Below are 23,515 nucleotides of genomic sequence, written 5' to 3'. Positions count from 1 at the left end.
TAAAACTCAAAATGGAAAAAAACAAACTCACCATCTTTCACCCCTCACTTAACCAGACTTAGGGCCCTTTTACATGCAAAGATAATCTTTCAAAGAAAGATTGAGCGATTTAGTGATCTATTTGCATAAAGTGCTAATGGCCATTAACATGTTATCTTCATTTGCATGTAAAAGGGATTCCAGTTGTTTGCAGAGCCAAGCCTGTGTTTAAACACACACCCAGCTGCATTGTTCTCCCTGTGCTGACTGCAAATTGCATTGTTCTCTCTCGCAAAGTATAAACATGCCGCAGGGAGAACAGTCTGTGGTCTATTGAAAGATAAAGGCGTTTGCTTTATCTCTCAGTGGCTGAACTATGGATTTTAAGTTCACCTTAAAGTCATCGTTGAAACTAAAAGTGCACGGTGCCCACAGCTACATGTAACGATTAGCGCTCATTTTTGGCCGTGTGAACGAATTTTGAGCGATAATCGTTGCGTGTAAAAGAGCCTTAAATCACAATCAATGATTTCATACTATCCCTAGTCCCACAAGTCCACTGCAGTGGTGTAAAATTTGATTCCCCTGCAAACTGTACATATCAGCCCTAGCAACGTCCAACACAAAAATATCTCTAGGATATATTATCGATATAAGATATGCATCGCTAATGTGATTGTGCTAGTTTAATCATAGAGAACGGCCTGTGTGTCCCTATCCTAATACCATGTCAATGAATGGAACTTCGGCCAAATCCACTATGAATAGATCGTGAAAAGTGCATGCAAGCCTAAACGAAGCTTAGCGTCACAAACACTGCATGAATACAATGGAGTAGAACAATTCAAGTATCGCCATCCACTGGACCAGAAATTAAGCATTATACAGTACATAGGCTTTTCTAGTAAGCTTTTTGCTTAGGACAGTTTTAAACTACAAAATAGCATTTCAGTATCTATCTGTACAGGAAACGCACAGGCTTTTTAGAGATATTCACATGAAGAGGAATTGTTGTAGAAATTTCTGATTTGGACATCTCATTTAACCACATTTTATTCACAATAGAACATAAAAAACATAAGAAGGTGGAAGTGGCATTTAAAAAAATTGACTCGTTTAGAAATTGATGGCAGCAACACATCTCACAAAGGTTGGGACAGAGGTACCAAAAGGCTGGAGGGTCAATGTTCTACTAAGTCTGTTGACTGTGTATACAAGAAGCATGTTCGATTGGCAGAGTCTCTCAGAAGCAAAGATGGTCAGAGGTTCACCAATCTGTGAAAAACTGTCTTAAAATTGTGGAACAATTTGAGAAAAATGTCCCTCGATGTAAAATTGCAAAGACTTTGAATACCCCACCACCTATAGTACATAATACCGTCAAAAGATTATATGGAGAAACTCATGTGCGCAAGGGACAAGGCCAAAAGCCAATACTGGATGATTGAGAGCTACAGGCTCTTAGGTGGCAGTTAGAGATGAGCGAGCACCAAAATGCTCGGGTGCTCGTTACTCGAGACAAAATTTTCACGATGCTCGAGGGTTTGTTTCGAGTAACGAACCCCATTGAAGTCAATGGGCGACCCGAGCATTTTTGTATATCGCCGATGCTCACTAAGGTTTTCATTTGTGAAAATCTGGGCAATTCAAGAAAGTGATGGGAACGACACAGCAACTGATCGGGCAGGCGAGGGGCTACATGTTGGGCTGCATCTCAAGTTCCCAGGTCCCACTATTAAGCCACAATAGCGGCAAGAGTGGGCCCCCCCTCCCAACAACTTTTACTTCTGAAAAACCCTCATTAGCAATGCATACCTTAGCTAAGCACCACACTACCTCCAACAAAGCACAATCACTGCCTGCATGACACTCCGCTGCCACTTCTCCTGGGTTACATGCTGCCCAACTCCCCCCCCCCACGACCCAGTGTCCACAGCGCGCACCAAAGTGTCCCTGCCCAGCCTTCAGCTGCCCTCATGCCACACGCTGGCCTCATGTCTATTTATAAGTGCGTCTGCCATGAGGAGGAACCGCAGGCACACACTGCAGAGGGTTGGCACGGCTAGGCAGCGACCCTCTTTAAAAGGGGCGGGGCGATAGCCCATAATGCTGTACAAAAGCAATGAGAAATCCAATCCTGTGCCACCTCTATCAGGAGCTGCACACGTGGGCATAGCAATGGGGAACCCATGTGCTACACACTATTCATTCTGTCAAGGGGTCTGCATGCCCCAGTCAGACCGCAGTTTTTTATAAATAGTCACAGGCAGGTACAACTCCGCAATGGGAATTCCGTGTGCACCCACAGCATGGGTGGCTCCCTGGAACCCACCGGCTGTACATAAATGTATCCCATTGCAGTGCCCAGCACAGCTGAGGTAACGTCAGGTTTAATGCAGGTGGGCTTCAGCCCACACTGCATGCCCCAGTCAGACTGGGGTTCTTTAGAAGTGGACACATGCAGTTACAACTCCGTGTAGACCGACAGCATGGGTGGCTCCCTGGAACCCACCGGCGGTACATAAATATATCCCATTGCAGTGCCCAGCACAGCTGAGGTAACGTCAGATTTAATGCAGGTGGGCTAAAAATTACTAGGATTACACTGTAGGCGAGGGCCCAAAAAAATTGGTGTACCAACAGTACTAATGTACCTCAGAAAAATTGCCCAGGCCCAACCAAGAGGGCGGGTGAAACCCCTTAATCGCTTTGGTTAACGTGGCTTAATTTGTAACTAGGCCTGTAGGCAGCACAGTTAAAATAAAAATTGGTTCAGGTGCAAGTTTCAACGCTTTATTGAGAATTGAAACGTATAAACATTGTTTACAAAAGTAATATGACTGAGCCTTGTGGGCCTAAGAAAAATTGCCCATTCGGCGGGATTACGTGAGGTTTCAGGAGGAGGAGCAAGAGGAGGAGGATGAATAGAATACACAGATTGATGAAGCTAAAAGGTCCCCGTTTATTATGGTGATAGAGAATGATGCTTTCATCCGCGCGTGCAGCCTACGTATTGCTTAGGTATCGCTGCTGTCCGCTGGTGGAGAAGAGAAGTCTGGGGAAATCCATGCTTTGTTCATCTTTATGAGTGTAAGCCTGTCGGCACTGTCGGTTGACAGGCGGGTACGCTTATCCGTGATGATTCCCCCAGCCACACTAAACACCCTCTCTGACAAGACGCTAGCCGCAGGACAAGCAAGCACCTCCAGGGCATACAGCGCGAGTTCAGGCCACGTGTCCAGCTTCGACACCCAGTAGTTGTAGGGGGCAGAGGCGTCACGGAGGATGGTCGTGCGATCGGCTACGTACTCCCTAACCATCCTTTTACAGTGCTCCCGCCGACTCAGCCTTGACTGGGGAGCGGTGACACAGTCTTGCTGGGGAGCCATAAAGCTGGCAAAGGCCTTGGAGAGTGTTCCCCTGCCTGTGCTGTACATGCTGCCTGATCTCCGCGCCTCCCCTGCTACCTGGCCCTCGGAACTGAGCCTTCTGCCACTAGCGTTGTCGGATGGGAATTTTACCATCAGTTTGTCCGCCAGGGTCCTGTGGTATAGCATCACTCTCAAACCCTTTCCTCTTTGGGTATGAGAGTGGAAAGGTTCTCCTTATACCGTGGGTCGAGCAGTGTGTACACCCAGTAATCCGTAGTGGCCAGAATGCGTGTAACGCGAAGGTCACGAGAAAGGCATCCTAACATGAAGTCAGCCATGTGTGCCAGGGTACCTGTACGCAACACATGGCTGTCCGCACTAGGAAGATCACTTTCAGGATCCTCCTCCTCAGGCCATAAACGCTGAAAGGATGACAGGCAAGCATGGGTACCCTCAGCAGTGGGCCAAGCTGTCTCTTCCCCCTCCTCCTCATGCTCCTCCCCCTCCTCCTCCTCAACGCGCTGAGATATAGACATGAGGGTGCTCTGACTATCCAGCGACATACTGTCTTCCCCCGCCTCCGTTTCCAATTCCAAAGTGTCTGCCTTTATGCTTTGCAGGGAACTTCTCAAGAGGCATAGCAGAGGAATGGCGACGCTAATGATTGCAGCATCGCCGCTCACCATCTGGGTAGACTCCTCAAAGTTTCCAAGGACCTGGCAGATGTCTGCCAACCAGGCCCACTCTTCTGTAAAGAACTGAGGAGGCTGACTCCCACTACGCCGCCCATGTTGGAGTTGGTATTCCACTATAGCTCTACGCTGCTCATAGAGCCTGGCCAACAAGTGGAGCGTAGAGTTCCACCGTGTGGGCACGTCGCACAGTGGTCGGTGCACTGGCAGATTAAACCGATGTTGCAGGGTCCGCAGGGTGGCAGCGTGCGTCTTGGACTTGCGGAAATGTGCGCTGAGCCGGTGCACCTTTCCGAGCAGGTCTGACAAGCGTGGGTAGCTTTTCAGGAAGCGCTGAACCACCAAATTAAAGACGTGGGCCAGGTATGGCACGTGCGTGAGGCTGCCGAGCTGCAGAGCCGCCACCAGGTTACGGCCGTTGTCACACACGATCATGCCCGGTTGGAGGCTCAGCGGCGAAAGCCAGCGGTCGGTCTGCTCTGTCAGACCTTGCAGCAGTTCGTGGGCCGTGTGCCTCTTCTTTCCTAAGCTGAGTAGTTTTAGCACGGCCTGCTGGCGCTTGCCCACCGCTGTGCTGCCACCCCGCGCGACACCGACTGGTGGCGATGTGCTGCTGCTGACACATCTTGATTGCGAGACAGAGGTTGCGTAGGAGGAGGGTGGTGGTTTAGTGGAGGAAGCATACACCTCCGCAGATACCCCCACCGAGCTGGGGCCCGCACTTCTGGGGGTGGGTAAGACGTGAGCGGTCCCAGGCTCTGACTCGGTCCCAGCCTCCACTAAATTCACCCAATGTGCCGTCAGGGAGATATAGTGGCCCTGCCCGCCTGTGCTTGTCCACATGTCTGTTGTTAAGTGGACCTTGCCAGTAACCGCGTTGGTGAGGGCACGTACAATGTTGCAGGAGATGTGGTAGTGCAGGGCTGGGACGGCACATCGGGAAAAGTAGTGGCGACTGGGAACCGAGTAGCGCGGGGCCGCCGCCGCCATCATACCTTTGAAAGCCTCCGTTTCCACAAGCCTATACGGCAGCATCTCCAGGCTGATCAATTTGGCTATGTGCACGTTTAACGCTTGAGCGTGCAGGTGCGTGGCGGCGTACTTGCGCTCAAACAGTTGCGCTAGTGACGGCTGGACGCTGCGCTGACAGACATTGCTGGATGGGGCCGAGGACAGCGGTGGTGAGCGTGTGGGTGCAGGCCGGGAGATGGTCGTGCCTGTGTCCTGAGAGAGGGGTTGGATCTCAGTGGCAGGTTGGGGCACAGGAGGAGGCAGTGGTGCAAACCGGAGGCGGTGAACGGCCTTCGTCCCACCTTGTACGGTACTTGGCCATCATATGCCTGCGCATGCTGGTGGTGGTGGCTCCCCGGCTGATCTTGGCGCGACAAACCACAGTTCGTCGGTCGTCTGCACTCTCAGTGAAAAACTGCCAGACCTTTGAGCACCTCGGCCTCTGCAGGGTGGCATGGCGCGAGGGTGCGCTTTGGGAAACAGTTGGTGGATTATTCAGTCTGGTCCTGCCTCTACCCCTGGCCACCGCACTGCCTCTTCCAACCTGCCCTGCTGCTGCCCTTGCCTCCCCCTCTGAAGACCTGTGCTCAGTAGGCTTAGCAAACCAGGTGGGGTCAGTCACCTCATCGTCCTGCTGCTCTTCCTCCGAATCCTCTGTGCGCTCCTCCCTCGGACTTACTGCAATTAATACTACCTGAGTGATAGACAACTGTGTCTCATCGTCATCGTCCTCCTCACCCACTGAAAGCTCTTGAGATAGTTGCCGGAAGTCCCCAGCCTCATCCCCCGGACCCCGGGAACTTTCCAAAGGTTGGGCATCGGTCACGACAAACTCCTCCGGTGGGAGAGGAGCCATTGCTGCCCATTCTGGGCAGGGGCCCGAGAACAGTTCCTGGGAGTCTGACTGCTCCTCAGAATGTGTCATTGTAATGGAGTGAGGAGGCTGGGAGGAAGGAGGAGCAGCAGCCAGAGGATTCAGAGTTGCAGCAGTGGACGGCGTAGAACTCTGGGTGGTCGATAGATTGCTGGATGCACTTTCTCCCATCCACGACAAGACCTGCTCACACTGCTCATTTTCTAATAAAGGTCTACCGCGTGGACCCATTAATTGTGCGATGAATCTGGGGACGCCAGAAACGTGCCTCTCTCCTAATCCCGCAGCAGTCGGCTGCGATACACCTGGATCAGGAGCTTGGCCTGTGCCCACACCCTGACTTGGGCCTCCGCGTCCTCGCCCGCGTCCACATCCTCTAGGCCTACCCCTACCCCTCAGCATGGTGTATTACGAGTAGAGCCGAAACAGAACGCTGTAATTAAATGTTCCGCTTATTGGCCTGTGGTTGGAGGCTGACTTCCCTTATGGAACGCACAGCAGAGCCAGGAAACAATTTTGTGCACGCCTGTAGTGAGACGTAGGTGCGTATCACTCAGCTAGTGGAATTCACAGCGCAGAAGCATTCAAGTCGCCAAAGGGCAGTGGTACGCCTTAAGTATTTGGCTTCCCTTTTTTTTAAATGGTAAGCTGAAACAGCAGACAGATACTGTATGCAGCGTATATTATGTATACTGTTTCCCTCTGGCGCTATCACGGCGGTGATGTAACGGGCACAGCAGAGCCAGGAAACAATTTTGCGCAATCCTGCAGTAACGCTTAGCTGCGTATTAATTAGGACTACTACCCCCAGCAGACACGCAGTACACTGAAGACGGTCACAGGCAGCCCAAATATAGTATTTTTCCCCAATTTTTTTTTAAAAAGCCCACTGCCTATATAGACAGTATATCTCTTTCCCCTTTCCCACTGTCCCTGCCTCACCAGTACTGTCCCTATACTGAGTAAAATGACTGCAGACTGAGGACGCAATGGTCTGCATGCCCGATATACAAAAAAAAAATAATAATTGTGCAACACTGCTAAAAGCAGCCTCAACAGTACTGCACACGGTCAGATGTGGCCCTAAGAAGGACCGTTGGGGTTCTTGAAGCCTAAAATAACTCCTAACTCTCTCCCTATGGCATCAGCAGCACTTTCCCTGATCTATGTCAGAATGCATCTGTGGCGAGCCGCGGGCGGCGCAGATTTTAATACTCGGGTGTCATCTGATCTCCCCAGCCACTCACTGCAGGGGGGTGGTATAGGGCTTGAACGTCGCAGGGGGAAGTTGCAATGCCTTCCCTGTCTTTCTATTGGCCAGAAAAGCGCGCTAATGTCTCAGAGGTGAAAGTGAAAGTAACTCGAACATTGCGTGGTGCTCGTCTCGAGTAACGAGCATCTCAAACACCCTAATACTCGAACGAGTATCATGCTCGGACGAGTACGCTCGCTCTAGTGGCAGTGCATTAAATACAGACATGATTCTGTAATGCAAGTCACTGCATGGGCTCAAGAAGACTTCCAGAAATCAATGTCTGAACACAGTTCCAGTGCAATCCACAAATGCAAGTTAAAGCTATATTATACAAAATAGAAGCCATATATCAACACAATCCAGAGGCGCCAGCGTCTTCCTTGGGCCAAAACTAATTTAAAAAGGGCTGAGGTAAAATAGAAAACTGTTGTATAGTCAAATTAATCAAAATTTGAGATTCTTTTTGGAAACCATGGATGCTGTGTCCTGCAGACTCAAGAGGAAAGGGACCATGCAGCTTGTTTTCAGCACACCGTTCAAAAGCCTACATCTCGGATGGTATGGGATTGCATTAATACCTACAGCATTGAATGCTTACAAATCATGAAAGGCACTACCAATGTGGAGCAGTATACAGAGGTTTTAGAACATATACTCCCATCCAAACATAACGCCTTGATATTTCAGCAAGACAGGGCTAAACCACATACTATATCCATCACAGAAGAGGAGTCCGAATGCTGAACTGTCCTGCCTGCAGTCCAGACCCTTCACCATGGAAAGAATTTGGCGCGTTATGAAATGAAAATTCCAGCAAAGACGACCCAGGTCTGTGGAGCAGATAGAATCCTACATCAGACAAGAACAGGACGACATTCCTCTCCCAGAACTCCAGCAATTGTCTCCTCGCTTCCAAGACGTTAACAGACTGTTGTAAAAAGAAGCAGACCCCTGTCCAACTTAAGTCTTCATTCTTTTTAAATAAAAATTGAAAAGTGTCTCACTCACTTTCTAACATGTGTTCTCTGTTCTATTGTGAATAAAATATGGTTATATGAGATTTGTAAATCATTGTATTCTTTTTTAATTTACACTTATTTATATTTTACACAGAATCCCAACTTTTTGGGAATTGGGGTTGTAAATCTGTCACAAGTGACTATATAACAAAGTGACCATACATGTGCAGGTTTTGATCAGATTTCTTATTGCACTTCAAGTGAAAACCTGTTGTGAATCATAAAAAGGGACAAACTATAAAAATGAGTAACAATAAAAAAAAAAAACTAAATAAAAAAAACAAAACACGATTTTCCTTCTCCCCGTTCCAGTCTTGATTTTAGCTCTACAACTGCAAACCTCTTCATGTATTGAGTGCATCCTCGGCTCCGTTGTATGCCTTTGGAGAAAGGTATGCCAGGACCAACTTTGTATACATTTCTAGTTTGAATAATGCTAGTTTCTGGCGTAAATTATAAATAAATCTTGACAGTCCGGGCGGACATGCTCCCTCCATTTTTCAAAAACGTGGTGGGGCCTTCACGAAAGGTTACAAAGTCTCAAATTTTTGTGCAAATAGTGACCTGCAAAATAATTTACTTTTTTTAAATGCCAAAACTGCGTAAAACAGTTTGTAAATGTGCCACAGTATTCCTACCTGCAGCGTCATCATGTCTGGGGAGAAGCAGCTCTTAGATTCTTCTCCGTCTTCTCTGTGTGGTGATTTTCTTTTCCATTTGACTTTATTAACAAAAACATGCGCAAATAACCCGGAGACAGTTGTGTCAGGTTTCTTTAACAGCTGTTAATAAGATTTTTTTGCTTAAAAAAAAAACAAAAAAAAAAAAAAACCTTTTTCCATATAGAGTTCCTATGTTTAAGAAAGTCAACTAAAAAAAAAAAAAGATTCACACCATGGAGAATATAAGAGCTGCTTCTGTCCAGACACGATGACACTGAAGGTAGTAATACTCTGAGAGTTCTGCTCCTCAGTAATCGGCCATTCATCTATTAGATAACTGATCAGTGAGAGTTGAACACTACGGGGGGGGGGGGGTCACATAATATTTGGTAGGTCACATGACTGACGGCCATTACTATGGACAGTTTAATTAATTAATGGACTATAACTATTCGGCTGTGCAGATAAGGGCCACTGCAGCAGAATTTTGAATACATGCATTTAAAAAGTTGTACGATTTCCTATTCTGTAACTAAATAAAAACTGCTATAAAAAGAGACAACCCCTTTAAGGTAAAAAACAGAATCTCACTTTATTTGGCCAGAAATACATGCTAGAAAGGAACCGTAAAATCCTGCCCATCCCAGACATTTATGGCGTATCCACTTGCAATAAATGTCGGAGATTCAAATACCGCTTTAGAGCAAATCAGCCGGCTCAACATGCTGACCTAGGTAAAGCCACAGCGTTATACTCCGAGCAGCCAAAATGGCACAGAAATGGAAAAAATGTGCTATTTGAATAAGTGGAGAATAGGAATAATAAAGTGGAAAAGATTTTGGCCTCCCTCACACAGTTAAAGAGCTTAGCGCTGCGCTAAACGCTGTACAAGGCTCCCCTTCATTTCAATTGTGCTGTTTACAGAAGCGTCAAAACGCAGCGTCTTCAACACTGCATGTTCTATCTTTGGCCGTTTTCAGCTCAGCATCGCCCATTGAAATGAATGGGCAGCGTTAGCAGTGCTGATGGAAGTGTGGCACAACTTGGTGCCGTGCTTTGGGCAGCGCTAACTGCACTACCAAAAAAAAGTTATACTCATCGATGCTGGCGCCGTCTGGGTCACTGGTGCTGCTTTCCAAGGCTCCGGGTACTTGTCAGAGGATCTTTTGCTAGTTTTAGACCCCACCTCCAGCAAGAGATTGCTCTGATTGGCTAATCCAGCACCAATTACAGCCAGCGCTGGATGCACCAATCACAGCCATTCAATGAATGAATGAATGGCTTGTGGCTCAGCCAATCAGAGCAATCTCTTGCTGAAGGTGTGGTCTTGAAACTCCGTTACCAGACAAGTGCTTGGAAGCCTTCAGGGACGGCGCTTACTAGACGAGTATTTTATTTGATTTTTTTTCAGCTCCCTTGGTTGCGTTATCAGCCGCGCTAAAAGCTCAGCCAAAACGCTGGCATAACGCATGCCAGCGCTGCTGAAATCGCAGTAAACACAGCTCTGAAAAACGCTGCGTTTACTGCAAACGCCTGTGTGAGGGTGGCCTTTAAGTGTGATGGTGCCCCTTCATTCTACAGTATGAATAAAAAATTGCTGACCAAGCACAGGGACCCACCAATCCCAAGAACTCGTATCCAGTGCATCCCTGAATGAACAGAACAGTGGTTACACATATGCTCTTCATTCAATGGGAATCTCCATTCATTCCAATAGGATTAATGGAGATTGATGAATGCTTGAACTCAGCTTTCTCATTCATTTGGGGACTCTTTGAAGCCCTATCCTCCAAATCTGTGGGAGTCCCAGTTGTTATCAACCAGCAAGTTATCCGCTATCTTGTTGATAGGAAATAAAAGGATTTTAACCACGAAAAGAAGTTAAAGAAACTGTTAATTACTTTTAGAACTAGAAGCTAAGCTGGGGCTGTAAGTGTTAAACTTACCTCCCCAGTCGTTACCCCAATGTCGGCGCTGGAAGCCGCTGCTCAGTGCATTGAGCAGCGCTGCCAAGTAGTCCATCCATTATAAAATTAGAACAGACTAGGCCACTTAGCAGCTCTGCTAAATGCACTGAGCGGAAGCTTCCATTGCTGACACCAGGGAAACAATGGGACGGGGAGGCAAGTTTAACACTTACGGCCCCGGAGTCAGCAGGTCCCCTACCTTTAGCCCATAAACGTAGCTTATAGTTCTGAAGTAATTGATGTATAACACATCCCGGACTCAGCAGATCACCTACTTTTAGCCTATAACCTTAGCATATAGGGCTAAAAGTAGGTGACAGATTCCCTTTAAGAGGCGACTTCATTATAATCAACATACTGTAAAATTATGTAAAACTGAATAAAAATAATGTGACAAAAAAACCAGTTCACACTAAATAGCTGCACAATGTTATGGCATACCGCATCCATTTCTTCGCTCTAGGGGTACTGGATCTATAGCAATTTACAACTGCATACAAAAAACAAGCTGCGCAGTTGCAGTGGTTCAGGTGCCAACAGCAGTTACAGCCCCCCACCACCAGTCAGCGCTCTTCAGAAGGCCTATTCTATAGCAATAGGATATCCCCCAGAGCAATGCACTTACACACATATCCACGTACACCAGAAGATCACATGTGCAGTTTGCTGTGCCAGATAGCTTTTAATCTATTCATTCAAGGCTTATGTTCGTGTAACGTTACATCCCTCTGTGAAGGCGGCCATCGCCATGGCAGGTGACAGCGCCCATCAGGCCCGTGACTCAGCACCTGCCAACTCATGCTGCAGTCAGACACTTATTAGCTGCCTCGGGAAACATGGGATTATTTGTCATGTAAAATCATATAGATACAAAGATCTGCATGACCTCCGCAGCTGAGAGGAATAAGTCTCTTCCATCATAGTTTTCCGCCTGTGATTTAAAGGGGTATTCTCATCTGAGATGGTATACACACAGGAAATGCCACAGAAGTCCGATAGATGCAGGTGCCACCTCACCTACCTCCAGAATGGCCGCCCAGTCCCTTGTATCAACTGTAAGTCACAGCAAGTAGTGGTCAGCATTACGGAAAAAAAGCCGTTAGACTATCCTATGCCGTTTCCATAACTGCCATTCATTTCCATGAGAGGGAGGCAGGCTTCACACGGGCGAGAAAGTGATGTCCTCCCACATGGCACCGTGATGCGATGCTTTGCAGGAAACATGTTCTGTCTTGTGCGTGCTCTCGCATCGCAGCCCTATTGTTTTCAATGGGGCCGATGGCAACATTACACCATGTGCTAGGTCTCCCACTGAAAGCAATGGGAGAAACTCTGCAAATCTCCACCGCGAGGGTCAGTTCATCCGCAAAGTGATGCCAGCCTGTTTTGACATAAAAAGACCTCGCATCCTCTGGGAATTTACATGGACGGGGAGCGTGATATGGGGGCGAGGTTCACGGCCCCATACTGTGCTCGCCAGTATGAAGTTAGCCTAGCATGACATAGCCAACTTGGCTAGGTCTCTAGTGACCAGCCAGGGTATTTTGACTCGGCTATGAAAATACCCCTTTAACCCTTACTGAGCGCCCATGTGCCTTTTACAGCGGCCACTAAGGGGCGTTAAATGTGCACATATTTCCTTTTTACAGCATTACCAGTTTAACCTGGCAGCAGGAGCGTGGCTCTCTACTGATGCCCAGGATCCTGCTTTAACGGTGGGAAGCGGAGAAACCTCTGGTCTCGATAATTCCCCCCCCCCCCCCCCCTTCCATGCCTCGATCAATAGCGAGATCACAGCTTGTAAGCAGGCGACAAGATTAGAGTTGAGCGAACATGCTCGTCCGAGTATTAGCATACTCGATGGTGCTCGTTACTCGAGCGAATACCACGCCGAGTTCGACCCCTCCCTGTTTTCACTCCTCACCGCATTACCACTTCCTGCTGTGACGTGCCAACGTCCGCATGTCCACAGCAGTATGTGGCTTGCTGCGGGAGAGGGAGAAGGGAAAAAAAAAAGCTCGGCGGGTCAAATACAAAAATGCTCGGGTCTCACATTGACTTCAATTACAGGATCCGCCGGTCGCTACCAAATAGGGGGCTGCTTCAGCGGTATAAATACTACAACATGTAATACAATGCAATATTTGAGGGTTTACATTGAACTACGTTCTTTTGCAATATATATCCCTTATGTTTATATAGATATATTACATCCCAGAAGTGCTGGATATTAACACATCTACCAGTTTCTTTAGGCCGCCTGCAGATGACTGGGTCGGATTCTGCATGCAGGAGCCCGCAGCGGACTCCGACCCTGTGCCTGGCTGGCATCCGCACGTACCTGTATTGCGGATGATCCGGACGGCACGCCGGCCAGGCATCAAATCTTTTATTTTCCCACGCCGTCGCTAGGCTTCCATTGACTTCAATGGTAGCTGTCTGCGTGGAATTTGCGCAAAAATAGAACATGCTGCGATTTTGGTTCCACAAGCGAAAATCGCAATTGCTGTCCACTCAAATGAGCAGACATGTCAATGTTCTATTTTTGTTAATGGATGTGGAATGCCACGGATCGTTTGCGCAGGTGAGGATCGCGGATTCGGCAGTCCAAGTCCAGTCGTGGCCGTGACGGGCTCCCCCCAGAGACCCCCAAACTTACCTGCAGATCCGGCATCCTCGCTCCCGCATGACGCGCCACAGCGTCATGTGACATACCGGCCACGTCACGACACGCCGGCCACGGCGGTAGGCGGGGAAGCGGATTTACGCTATCTCCTGCTGTGCTACAGCGGAAGATAGTGTGACGGACGGGCTTCCATTGACTGCAATGGAAGCCGTCCACGCGTACACCCGCGGCAAATAGAGCATGCCGCGGGTGAGGACGGGTGAATTCACGGTGCGGAATTCTGCAGTGGAATTCCGCAGCGTGAGCATTGAGCTATTAGGTTCAATAGAACCTAATAGCTGCGGGCAACGCAGCGGTTCGCGGCGGAAATTCGTTCGTGGGAAGGAGCTCTTAGGCTGCTGTTACATCTGCGTTGGGGATTCCACTTTCCTGCTCCGTTTTGGGGATAGGAAAGGGGAACCTCCACGGCTCCATCTCTGGACAGAACGGAACTGCGGCTGGACCCGATTGACTATAATGGAGTCCGTCTGCTTTCCGCAGAACTTTTGGACAGAAGAAAAAGCGCTATATGCTGCGCTTTTTCTTCCGGCAGTTTCAGCCGGATCTGTAACGGCCCCTTCGGACGGAGGTTCTGACGCAGATGTGGAACCACCCTTAGCCGTTGCTCCAGACACCTGATCATGGACTACAGATTATACATAAATGGTTATAAATGTAGGGGAGCAGGAATCACACTGCAATGCGTTTTCTCGCTGTTTGCAATTAAAGGCCTCCCTCACACAGGCGCTTTTTACCACGATTAGCGCGGCGTTCTCAGCGCCGCAATAATCACGGTATAACGCTCCTATTGTTTTCAATGGTGCCAGAGATCCGCTTGATCGCGGCGCTTTCCAGCGCTGCCATTTTTAAGCAGCGTGTTCTATTTTTGCATTTAGCGCACCTTATCAATCATGAGTTATGCTAAACCCTGCTGTCTGCGGCCGAAAACTAAAGTAAAGTGGCGGCGCTTGCAGTACTGCTCTGTGAGGGAGGCCTAACTCTCCCAGAAGGAATTGTGTAAGTAGGGGATGGAAAGGTTCCACCGCAGGCCACCTAGGCGAGTCCCCTATAAGTCAATGTGGCCCGGTGGAGGTACTTCTCCATCCCCTATTTGCATACCCTTCTCCCAGGGAACACTCTGCATAGCCCATATACAACTCCTTAAAAGGAACCCGTCTGTCCCTACTAAGTTACGGTGCTGTTAGTAGGGGAGGTGACGGGGAACCAGGTGAGCTATTTTTTTTAGTTTTTATACTCACCCGCTCCCTGGATCCCACCGCGAAAAATGGAGATAAAAACTCCCATAAAGCCCATTGCGTCCTTTGGGCCTAAATAGGTCGTTTCACTAAGGGGTTTCCAAGTTATGGATTCTGCACAGTTTAGGCGTCCAAAACTATATAAGGCCGCCTGCACATGGGCGAATTTGTATTGCGGAATCTGAGCGGGGGTCGCCTCTGGATTCCACAGCAAATATCACCAACAGCATGCTCTACATGAGCGGAAATCAATGGCGATTTTCCGCTTGCGGAGGAGAAATCGCAGCATGCTGCGATTCCGTGCGGATGGCTGCCACTGAAGTCAATGCAAGCCGTCCGCGCCGCAACGCTCCCGCAATCATTGTGGAAAGGTCGCGGGATCTGCGTCATCACCTAGCGACGGCGCAACATAATCTGTACGCACATCCGCAGCATAGATTCTGAAGACTGCGGGGGTCACCGGCCGGCACAGGGTCAGATTCCGCTGTGGGATCCGACCCGGCTGTGTGCAGGTGGCCTAAAACCAATACACTCACCCGCGGCAGCGCTGGACTGCTGCCATGGCGATCCGGCACCGTGGCCTCTGACAGGCTGGTGATGTCCCGTAAACCTGTCACATGACCATCTAACGGAGGTTTACAGGCATCGCTGTCCGCTCTCCTATTGGCTGCAGCGGTCATGTGGGTAAACAAACTATAGGACCGCTGCAGCTGAAGTGAATAGAAGAGCAGGGTGACAGTGGGGGAGCAGCGCACGGGGGAGGGGAGGATTTTGTTTTATTTCTTTCTATACCATTCGTTCCCCTGATTCTAGAGGTCGTCAGAGAACCCTTTAAGTCACCATTAAGGCTCATGGCTGCAGCTGTGTGGGAAAAGCTGGGATGTTGTAAGAAAAGTCTGGTCTATATGGGAGATATAAGACTACAGGATGGAGAGGGGAGCCATGAGAGAAGCACGGACACGTGAGGGTCCAGAACACTCACCCTCCGCAGCCACCACACGGCCTCCTCTGACGGGTCACACGGGACGAAGCGTCAGCGCCGCTCACAGAGCTGACAAGAAAGACAGAAAATAGAGGATTCTAGAACTCCTCACAACCGGGGGGCGGGTTCAGGAGCCGACAGCCAATCAGCCGCTTCAGAATCTAGAAGTGACGTGCGTTGGAGCCAATCAACAAACCTGTGTTAGCTCCTGTAGCCACGCCCCCTCAGGGTACGGAATTCAAACCGTGTGGTGGCGGCTGCCTGAGCTGAGGTGGCGGCGGGGCGCGCTGGTCTGTCGGGTCTCCTCACACAGCAGCCGCTCAGTCACGGCTGCTTAAATAATTATCGTTCACAAAAATTGTTGGATTTTGTGAATTTGAACGATAATCGACCAACAATTGAACGTCGAAAAAGAATGTGCTTATAGCTCGTCGCTCGTTTTCCGCAGATAACTTCACACGGCGCTGCACGTCAGGGTCGGCTGCTCACAAACGGGCTGGATGCCGCATACAGGAGCGCGCAGCTTAATCCAGCCCTGTGCCCAGCCGTATTGCGGATTGTCCGGATATGCGCAGTGAATATATTTTTCATAAATTGCTGCTTTTACTGTGCTGTTGCTAGGCGATGATGCAGAATCCGCGACCTTTCTGCAATTTCAATTGCGGAAGGGCCGCGGGTCGGACAGTACATGCTGCGATTTTATTTTTCTGCGAGCTGAAACCGCAATTGCTGTCCGCTCGTGTGAGTATACATGCAAATGTTCTATCCTTGCTGATGGGTGCGAAAATGCCGCAGATCAGCCGTGCGGGTGACGATTGCGAATTCTGCAATCCAAAACGGTTGGTGTACAGCGGCCGAACAGCGATCGTTTAGTCGTTCACATTGATTGGTACGGAGCATGGCAGCGGCTGAATGACACACAAGGGATTGGTCTGGCCGTATAAACAGGCTGCGCGACAGAACTTTGTGATCGCGCACTCATGCCAACCTTTTATCGCTTCGTTCACACGGGCGAGCGTGATATATCAAGGTGAGAAACTTGACAATATTTGATTTTCACGACGACGCAAAGTGTTTTTGATTAAATATCTGGAACCAAGGAACGGAAATCAGGCTGAATTTAATATTTCCATTTTCCCCCATTTATTTCAATCGGTTAAAAAAAAACGTAATTGTTTCTTTTTGATTCCGTCGTGTTTTATTTCCATTTTCAAAATGAGACAAATGATGACAAAGCCGGAACAGGGAACCCGGTGGATATAACATCCGGCTCCCGGACTCCCCATCATCTAAACTATAAGCACCATAACTTAGATTATGGGCCGCAGGGTCAGACGCAGCTACACTCGGCACTGCGGGGCACAGCTGCGGTCTTTCTTCAGCCGCTCGGACTCCACACTATGGCGCAGGAGTTTGAAAAAAAGAAAAACGCAAGAAAGTCCTACCTTTTCTCGGCCGTACAATTAACGGGTGAGAATCCTCATTATCCGTGGTTTCATCTTGTCCTATTTTGAGTCCGCATAACAAAAGAAAACCACATTTGCATGAAAGTGCCCTCACAATCGCGTGTTCATTTTATTGTGTTATTGATACGGTAATACCAAGTATGTGCGATTTTTAAAAAACTTTTTTATGTTTTACAAGTTGTTTTTTTTTTACACTATTTTCATTTTTTCACATATTTTTATGTCTCCTCGGGGACTGGAACTATAATAGCTATGATAATGCATTGCAGTATCGCTTACCATAGCGATCATAAACCTTGGCAGGCTCAGACACCAGTGTCTGGTATCCAGTTGTCATGGCAATCCATCGGCCCTCTGCGAATACATTATGGAGGGCCGAAAGACATCACAGAGCTAGCACGCTCCCCCTGTGAGCTCTTAATATACTACAACTTACATTGATTGTGGCATGTAAGAGGTTAACAGCAGGGATCGCTGTTATTATGCATCCCCGCTGTTGGAGTGGGTGGCTGGTTATCAGTCACACCCAGCTCTCGCTGCAGGATGGTGCGGGCTCAGCTAGCCCAAAATTGACTGTTCGGTGTGGTGTAATGAAGGATGGGATGATCAGCTCTTTTTATTTACATGAATGTACAGTGACTGGCTCCGTGTACCCGGACATGTTAGAACTGTTCCTATATACTCAGGTAGCCGATCTGCAACCTAACCTCTTCCAGAAAGATGGTGCTTCCCCACATTGTCTGGATGTCCGCAGTTTTTTCAATAACACCTCTCCAGATCATTGCATTAGATGTGGCAGACCAATCTGAATTCAATGAATGGCTGAGCGCTGCCTGTGATTGGCTGAGCGCCGTGACCAAGCACAGGCAACTCAATGATGGGTGGGCGCTGTCTCTGATTGGTCACAGCGCTCAGCCAATGAGACAAGCGCTTTCTGGAGGCGGGGCTTTCTGGAGGCGCCTGCCCCATTGAAAGCAATGAGATAGCATCGTGGACCCCCTAACAAATTCATCAGGGGTTGTACTGCATATTGTGACCACAGTTTTTGAATGAATCTAAGCAAAGCAGAAGGAAAAAGAATTATGATTTTTGTTTTTTGGCAATTGTGCCATTTTACAAACTGTTTTTTTTTGTACAGCACACATATGAATGAAGACTTGCACTCCAAAATTGATCCTCCGCTTTGTCCCGTGTTCAGAGACATACCCATTGTAGCCCCAATCTGCTTACTGGACACATGGCTAGGCCTATAATGGAGGGAACACCCTTTGGTTTTCAGGGCATAACTGAATAAATTCCAGGCCCAATTGCTCAATTGTAGAGCCATCAAGGTGTCAAAACGATAGACTGCCCCCATAAGTGACCCCATTTCGTAATCTAGACCTCTTAGCTCTTTTATCTAAGTGTGTACTGAGCATTCTGATCCCACAGTGTTTTGCAAAAATTATTATAAAACATGAAAAATAAATAAAATGTATTTTTCTTCACAAATGTCACTTTCATGACACTTTTCTTTGTTTCAAGCAGGAAAAACTGAGGAGACACACCCCAAAATTTATAGCGCTAGTTCTGTGTTCAGCAATACCCCCGTTGTAGCCTCAATCTACTTAACAGGACATATGGTTAGGCCTATAATGGAGGGATTGGATTTCAGGGAACAACTGTATAAATTTTAGGCCCCATTGCATACTTGTACAGAAAAAAAATTGACTCCCTAAAAAGAATCCCCCTTGCCGTTTTTTGGCATTGCCTGCAGCAGATCCCAGCTGTGAGCCCGGCCGTGGCCGTGCATATGGACGCGTAATGTACTGCGCATAACTGTGTACTCATGCAAGCGGTCATGCGCAGTACACCTTTTTTGTTTGTTTATTTATTTTTCCTACGCCGTCGTTAGCGATGACACTGATACCCGTAGCCCGTACACAATGTAATTGCATATTGGCTGCGGGTATATCCGCAACCATAGAGCTCAATGGGCTCTATGTCGTGGATATTCGCGGTAAAATAGAACATGCTGCGTTGTTTTCTGCGAGTAGATTATGTAATTCTGGCCCGCTAAAGTGAGCGGAATTGATCTGCGAATTACCGTGGATCAAACGCTCACGGAATTCGCAATTCCTATCCGGTCGTGTAAGACCGCCCTAAAATAGATTGCTACCTTTTTATACCATTTGATAATGGCGATCACGTGACCGGGGACCGCTCAATGAGGCCTGCAGTCACTGCTCCTGGCTCTCGTCTACCTTTGGTTTAAATTTCGGGGCCCTCCTCGATATCTGCGTATGTGTCCATCATTTTGCCGGCGGGTGCAGCGCAGAAGCCAGGGAAAGTTTAATGAAGGATGATCGCATCGGGTTTCAAATGCGGAGACCTCCGGTAAGAAGTTTCATTTTCCCCTCACCGATTGCATCAGTGAGGGGAGATTAAACTTCAACTTTTTTTTATAACTTTCACGTGATCACCATTAATCAATGGATAGCGGTGATCACGTGCCTGGGAACCGCTCATTGTGGCCCTCGATCACTGTTCTCGGCTACCTTTAGCCAGGAGCAAGGAGATTTTAAATTTCCTGGGCTCCTCTCCAGCTTTTGCATCCGCCATTTTGCCCATGGGCACATGCACGGAAACTGAGGAAAGGTCCGTGGATAAAGATCCTGTCGGCGGACAAATCGGGAGCCTTAAGTTAGTAATTTCACCTTCCCTCATGAATCTAAGCCGTGAGGGGAGGTGAAACTTTAACTTTTTTTACATCCATTGATAATGTCAATCACGTGCCCGGGGATCACATACTGCCGCCCCCTGTGACATCTCCCTGCTCTCGGCTACTCTTATTAGTCGGGAGCAGGGAGATTTTAAATTTCCCAGGATCCCCGGCCTTCTGCGCATGTGCCCCGCCTTTTTCCCCCTGGGGCGCATGCACAGAAGACAGTTTTTTTTAACTTTTATGCGATTGCGTTATCCATTGGATAACAGCGGTCGCTTGATCAGGGGTTCCACACCGCAGCCCCCGATGACAGCTCCAGGCTATCGGCTACCTCTGGCAGCCAATAGCAAGGAGCTGTCACATACACAGACCCCTCGGCTTTAGTCTACAGGGCCGGCATGTTTTTACGGCTCTGTAGATTTAACCCCAGACACTCAGGACGTAAAAACACGTATGGGCGGTTACTAAGGGGTTAAGATAAATCTACTTTATACATATGTGAATTTAATCTTGTAAGTCTTAACTAATTAATGATTGCTAAACACTGCCAGTAATGCCTATACATTAACCAACTAAAGATTTTTGAGATAGATAACATATGTAAGTACATGACTGAAAGTAGAATGAACTCAGGAATTCTAAGTGGTTAATAGGTTTCTATTCCTTGGATCCCTCATCGATCATAGTGGTAGATTGAAAGGTGAGATAAAGCGTCAATTAGCACTGGGGCATATGGCCATGGTGAGCATGGACCCAATATGGAAGTGCAAGGATGTCTCAGTCACCATCAAACAAAGTTTAGTCGCAGCCACTGTCTTCCTGATTACAACATATGGCTGTAAGACAGGAGCATAGGGGATAGCAGGCAAAAGAAAAATTGATGCTTTAGAACTGTGGTGTTGAAGGAAACTTCTATGAATCCCCTGGACAGCTAGGGTCACCAACACAGCTGTTCTGGACCCAGAGGTGTCCCTGGAAGGCAAGATCACTTGATCACTGACTTTGGACACGTGATGATGGAAAAAGGAATGCTACTTGGAATAGTCAGTGGTAAAAGGAAACGGAAGATAAAACACATGTTGGCTGGACACCATCAAGAAGAACACAAGAATGGACATCAGGCAATTGAAAGCAGGTGTAGAGAACAGAGGAGCATGGAGAGGACTGGCCTACAGAGTATCCAAGAGTCGGACATGAATTAATGGAATTGGAATTGCCCCTTAGCCCTCTTTTTTTCTAAACCGTTTAACCCTTATTTTGATAACCTCTCTGGGTATTGTAGTCCACTCCTTCCATTTATTACTTTAGTTGCCTGCCTTTGAACCCGCTCAAACTCTGATATGTCCTTCTTGAGAACCTGTGCCGAAAACGGTCCACAATATTCCATTTGTTGTTTGACCAGTAACTTGTAAAGAGGGAGAACACTGTTCTCATCATATGCCCGTAGACCTTTTTTAATGCACTCCATGAGCCTATATGCCTTGGCAGCAGCTGCCGGACACTGGTTGCTCCAGGGCTACTTTAACCATTGGGCAAAGGGTGCGCTTGCAGAAGGCTCCTGACAGCCGAGCCCACTGCCCTCCAGCACTGCTCTCAACTGTATCTGTATCCTCAGGAAAGTAAAAGAATAAGGAGTTAGGAAAATTTGAAAAAAGAGAAAAAGAAAGGTGAGGAAGTAGGGAATGTGGAAAAACAGGGTGGTATAGTGTGAGTGGTATAGTGGGGGAGGGTACCACTCAACAGCAACTGTCCACAATACATTGAATGCTTTATCGAGTAATAATTTTATTGTACGTAACTGTATGGAAAATAATTTGAGACTATCGGTAATATAATATAAAGTTATACATTGTTGCTCTTTTGATTGGTTCATTACATTATGACAGTTATAAAGATGTTGAAAGTATCACTGGATATTGCAGAGTGAAATTCAATAACCAAAGTGAATGAAGGAACTTAATACTGAGGCTTAGGCAGGCAGTGACGACAGTGATGACTTGGTATGTGGTTTCTCAGGTTCAGCAGGCTCTGCCCAGACAGATAGTTATCACTGGATGAGTATGCAGAAGCACGAGCACACATTTTATGGTATACATATCTATAAGGCCGCCTGCACACAAACGGATTTGTATTGCATAATCTGCGGTGGGCATCTGCATTGCGGTGCCGCAGCAAATACCGTTCATAGCATGCTATGGAAAGTCGCTTCTTCCTGCACACTCACGGAATTGAATTGTCATTTTCACGAGCGGAGGAAAAATCGCAGCATGCTCTATTTTCGTGCGGACTCCGCTACGTTCCGTGCTAGCCGTGGTCTTCCAGGACGACGTGCTGCTGTCATGGATTGTGGCTGATTCCAGTGTACTGCCCTGTCCGATGCTGGAGGATGAGCCTAGAAGAAGCAGAGCTTCTGGGTTCATCCTTTGGTGTTACAGCAAGGCTGTAAAGGCCACTTCCCAAGCCTCTCCTGCAATTTGCTCCTGCACCTGGAGAAGTTTATAGCCGTCAGCGGTATGTCGGTGTCCACCTTCGACAAGCTGCTGGAAGTTGTGCGCCCCAGGCAGACGTTCAGGGACACGTACATGCGTCAGTGTATCTGTGCTGAGGGACATCGGCTGGTCTCCCTGTGTGTAAAAACACTTTCAAAAAAGCTGTAACCATATTCTACCTCATTTTCAGCAGCACTGAAAGAGCTCCCCATTCATTTCAGTGGGCGAAGCACCGCGTTTTAAAACGCTGAGGCGCCTGAATATAGAACAGACAGCGCTTGAAAAATGCAGCCTTAAAAATGTTGTGTTTTAGTGCATGTCTGAGAAGCATCATTGAAATCAATGGTAGCGTTTGACAGTGTTTAACCGTTCAAATGAGCAAAGTTGAGTGAGATCAATGACGGACGAGAATCGCGCGGTTCTTGTTTGTTCAGTGTCAGCCAGCATAAAAAACACTGTCGGCTTGTACAGTTCGTGTGCCGTTTAAACACTGGTCGTTCAGCGAACAAGAACTGCACAGTTCTCAACGATGATGCTGCCTGTCTAAACAGGCTGCCCGAGTGCGAACGAGCTGTTAATGACGTCTCCAGCTCGTTCGCCCTGGCACACATGAATCGGGTACTTCTCATTGTGCCTGAAAGGAGCTTTAGGCCGCTTGCACATGGCCGGGTCAGACCCTGCATGCGGGATCCCGCTTCGGAGTACGACCTGGTGCCCGGCTGGCAGCCCCAGCATACCTAACCGTGTCTTCTTCCTGTGTTGCAGATATACCGACCAACACACAGGCGCAGTACAGATGGCGTGGCTCCCGCGACCATTCTGCAATGATGAATGTAGAATGGCCATGAAACAGACGGCTTTCATTGACTCCAATGGAAGCCATCCGTGCATAACCCGCACAAAATCGCTGCATGCTACAATTTCTTCCACGCTAGTGGAAAATTGCAATCTATTTCCGCTCGTGGGCAGGATATCACGCATTGTCATAGCATGCTAAGGGCTGGATTTGCTACAGAATCTGAAGGCAGCACCCGCTCAGGATTTCGCAATGCAAATCCGCCCGTGTAGCAGCCGGCCATAGTTCATCAGTGCTTTTCTGAACAGAAAGTGGCAGACAAGTCTT

The 23,515-nt window shown here is 48.1% G+C and overlaps 1 protein-coding gene across 2 annotated transcripts in view; it reads right to left on the bottom strand.

Annotated features, from left to right (window-relative positions):
- The window catches only part of LOC136625652 (mitochondrial glutamate carrier 1-like), a 29,836-nt gene extending 13,984 nt beyond the window's left edge, over nt 1–15,852 (bottom strand). The window contains exon 1 of one of the 2 annotated variants that reach the window (XM_066600026.1): nt 15,734–15,852. The gene's annotated coding sequence lies outside the window, so the exon portion shown is untranslated. Of the gene's footprint in view, nt 1–13,171; nt 13,230–15,733 lie in introns of those variants that run through there. The other variant, XM_066600027.1, reaches the window with a different exon arrangement.
- Between the last annotated feature and the right edge of the window lie 7,663 nt (nt 15,853–23,515).

The sequence above is a fragment of the Eleutherodactylus coqui genome, chromosome 4 (genome assembly GCF_035609145.1).
Source record: "Eleutherodactylus coqui strain aEleCoq1 chromosome 4, aEleCoq1.hap1, whole genome shotgun sequence".
NCBI classification, from domain to species: Eukaryota; Metazoa; Chordata; class Amphibia; order Anura; family Eleutherodactylidae; genus Eleutherodactylus; species Eleutherodactylus coqui.
This window is presented reverse-complemented; position numbering and strand designations above follow the sequence as displayed.